Raw genomic sequence first — 4,464 nt, 5'->3', positions numbered from 1 at the left:
TGAAGAAAGGAGAATTTTACCCCTTTTTTCCTGCCTCATCTTCTCCTGCCCTCGGACTGGGATCTACGTCATCCTCTTCCCAGTCTCAGTCCTTCAGACTTGGACTGAATTACATGAGCAGCTCTCCTGGGTTTCCAGCTTGCAGATGGGAGATCGTGGGACTCCCAGCCTCCACAGAGAGGTGAGCCAATTCTTCATAATCTCTCCCTCCACACACACACACACACACACACACACACACACACACACACACACACCACTGGTTCTGTTTCTCTGGAGAACCCTGACTAATACAATACACATGCACATACACATACACAATACACATACACATGCATGTGTGTGGTGGGTACATGAGTGTTTTTCGTCCTTTCGCTTCTTCCCAAGTCTTTAGCAGGTCCAGCTCCACCTGGGGGTGGGTCTGTGTTGGTGCCAGGGTGGTGATGGCAAAGAGAAGAAAGGGAGGAGCAGCACTTCCCATATAAGATTCTCCCTCCCCTACTAACCTTGGAAGTTCAGGGTATTCTTTTATTACACAAGTAAGCAACTTTCCAAACAGGAAGTCTAACCCCCTGTGAGGAACAAGGGAATGATGCAGAGGAATGATAAAGGATTCCCTTAAGCAAATAAGCTTCTGTAACATAATTACAGATTAAAAGATTATGACAGGGTGCATGAATTATCTATTACTGCCCAACAAAGCACCCCAAAACTTAGTGTCTTAACACAACAATGGCTTATTATTTCTCACACTTCTGTGAGTTGGCCAGGCAGTTTCCGTGCTGGTTTTGCCTGTGCTTACTCACATAGCTCCATGCAGCTGAAAGGTTATCCAGCTGGAAGGCTAAGATAGCCTTACTCACATACCTGGCAGTTGGTGCTGGCTGGGGTGCCTTGGTTCTCCTCCATGTGCACCCAGTCTCCTATAGATTAGCCCAGGTTCCTTACATGGCAGTCCCAGAGCAGTGCTCCAAGAGGTGAAGGCAGCACTTTCCAGGCTACTTGATGCCTAGGCTCAGGAACACAAACAACCTCACTTCTACCACATTCTATTGGTCAAAGCAAACAAGGCCAGCTAAAATTCAAGGGGCTGGAGAAATGGACACCATTTCTGGATGGGATGAGAAGCAAAGTCACATTACAAAAAGGAGTGCATACTGGGGTTGGAAAGGTGGGAGAGGGGATTTGGGGTATTAAACAATTTACCACAAGGGTAAATTCAGAGTGGATACAATTAAGCATTTAGTGATTGTTGTGGTCTGAATGTATCTCCCCAAATTCATATGTTGAAACTTAATCCCCAATATGATAGCATCAAGAGGTGGGACCTTTTGGAAGTAATTAAGTCTCTCATGAATGGGATCAATGACCTTATAAAAGAGGTGTGAGGAGGGGGGTATGGAGTTAAAGTATAGAATTTTTTCTTCCTTCCTTCCTTCTTTCCTTCTTTCCTTCCTTCCTTTCTTTTTCTTGCAATGAAAGTTAGGTTGTCATCTGTTTAATTTTTTTTTTTTTTTTTTTGAGACAGAGTCTCACTCTGTTGCCCTGTCTAGAGTGAGTGCCGTGGCATCGGCCTAGTTCACAGCAACCTCAAACTCCTGGGCTCAAGCGATCCTACTGCCTCAGCCTCCCAAGTAGCTGGGACTACAGGCATATGCCACCATACCCGGCTAATTTTTTCTATATATTTTTAGTTGTCCGGTTAATTTCTTTCTATTTTTAGTAGAGACGGGGTCTTGCTCTTGCTCAGGCTGGTCTCAAACTCCTGACCTTGAGTGATCCACCTGCCTCGGCCTCCCAGAGTGCTAGGATTACAGGAGTGAGCCACTGCGCCCGGCCTATCATCTGTTTAATATAATTTGCTATAACTATAAGATCTTTTTGTGAGCCTCATGGTAACCACAAAGCAAAAACCTATAATACATACACTAAAAATAAAAGGCAAGGAATTAAAACATACTATAATACAAGGAAAATCACTTAACCACAAAAGAAGACAGTAAGAAAGGAAGAGAGAAGTTACAAATTAAGCAGAAAACAAGTAACAAAATGGCAGTAGTAAGTCCTTACCTATCAAAATAACATTGAATTTAAATGACTAAATTCTCCAATTAAAAGACATAGAGTGGCTGAATGGATTAATAAACAAGACGCAACTATATGCTGCCTACAAGAAACTTACTTCACCTATAAAGATACACACAGACTGAAAGTGAAGGGGTAGAAAAATATATTCCTTGCAAATGGAAACCAAAAAAAGAGCAAGAGTAGCTATACTTATAGCAGATAAAATAGATTTCAAGACAAAAACTGTAAAAAGAGAAAAAGAAGGTCATTATATAATGATAAAAGGGTCAATTCAGCAAAAGGATTAGCAATTTATATATATATAATGCAATTTATATATATACACACAATTTATATATATACGATATACATAAATACAATTTATATATATACAATGTATATAAATATAATTTATATATGTACATATATATACTCCCAATACTAGAGTGCCCAAATACATAAAGAAAATATTAATTAATCTAAAGGGAGAGACAGACTGCAATATAATAATAGTGGGGGACTTCAACACCTCCACTTTCACTAATGGACAGATCATCCAGACAGAAAATCAAAAAAAAAAAAAAAAAGACAAGACAAGACATAAAGGGCATCCAGATTGGAAAGGAAGAAGCCAAATTATCCTTGTTTGCAGATGACATGATCTTATATTTAGAAAAATGTAAAGACTCCACCAAAGATGTCTTAGAACTCATAAATGCATTCAGTAAAGTTGTATGATCCAAAACCAACATACAAAAATCAGTAGCATTTATATACACCAATAGCTTAGATAAAACAAGAAAAAGAAATTAAAAAAGCAATCTCATTTACAATAGCTACCAAAAAATACTTAGTTTTAAATTTAATCAAGGAAGTGAAAGAGCTCTACAAAGAAAATTAACACACTGATGAAAGAAATGGAAAGGAACACAAAAAATGGAAAGATATCCTATGCTCATGGATGGGATGAATTAATATTGTTAAACATGTCCATAGTACCCAAAGCGATCTACAGATTCAATACAATCCCTATCAAAATATCAGGGATATTCTTCACAGAAATAGGAAAAAAAAAATCCTAAAATTCTTATGGAGCCACGAAAGACCCCAAATAGCCAATGCAATCCTGAGCAAAAAGAACAAAGCTGAAGGCATCACATTATCTGACTTCAAAGTATACTACAAAATCATAGTAACCAAAACAGTATAGTTGTGGCATAAAAGCTGATATGTAGACCAATGGAACAGAGAACCCAGAAATAAATTCACACATTTACAGCCAACTCATTTTCAACAAAGGCACCAAGAACATACATTATAGAAAGCACAGTTTCTTCAATAAATGGTGCTGGGAAAACTGGATAACCATATGTAGAAGAATGAAACTAGACCCTTATCTATTACCATATATAAAAATTAGATCAAAATCAATTAAAGACTTAAATGTAACACCTGAAAGTATGAAACTACTAGAAGAATACATTGGGGAAATGATTCAGTACATTGGTCTAGGCAAAGAAGTTTTGGTCAAGACTTCAAAAGCACAGGTAGCAAAAGCAAAAATGGACAAATAGGATTACGTCAAGCTAAAAAGCTTCTTCACAGCAAAGGAAACAACAAAGTGAAGAGACAACCTACAGAATGGCAGTAAATATTTGCAAACTATCCATCTGCCAAAGAATTAATCAGAATATATAAGGAACTCAAACAACTCAATGGCAAAAAAACAGAAGTAATCCAATTAAAAAATAAGCAAAAGATCTGAATAGATATTCCTGAAAAGAAGACATATGAATGGCCAACAAGTATATGAAAAAAATGTTCAACATCACTTATTGTCAGGGAAATGCAAACCAAAAACACAATGAGATACCATCTCACCCCAGTTAAAATGGCTACTACCAAAAAGACAAAAAATAACAAATTCTGGCAAGGATGCGGAGAAAGGGGAACGCTCCTGCCCTGTTGGCAGAAATGTAAATTAGTATAACCACTGTGGAAGACAGTATGGAGGTTCCTCAAAAATCTAAAAGTAGAACTACCTACCATATGATCTAGAAGTTCCACCACTGGTTATTCATCCTAGCAATACCCCTGCTGGGCATATATTCAAAAGAGAGGAAATCAGTGTATCAAAAGATATCTGCACCGCCATGTTTATTACAGCATATTCACAATAGCCAAAATACAAAATTAACCTAAGTGGCCATCAATGGATGGATGGATAAAAAAATGTGGTACATATACACAATGTAATATTATTCAGCCATAAAAAAAGAATGAAATCAGTCCGGGCGCGGTGGCTCACGCCTGTAATCCTAGCACTCTGGGAGGCCAAGGCAGGCGGATCGTTTGAGCTCAGGGGTTCAAGACCAGCCTGAGCAAGAGCGAGACCCC

This window comes from Propithecus coquereli, unplaced genomic scaffold (genome assembly GCF_000956105.1).
Source record: "Propithecus coquereli isolate 6110/MARCELLA unplaced genomic scaffold, Pcoq_1.0 Scaffold88, whole genome shotgun sequence".
NCBI classification, from domain to species: Eukaryota; Metazoa; Chordata; class Mammalia; order Primates; family Indriidae; genus Propithecus; species Propithecus coquereli.
The sequence above is the reverse complement of the archived record's forward strand: the minus strand, read 5'-3'. Positions refer to the sequence as shown.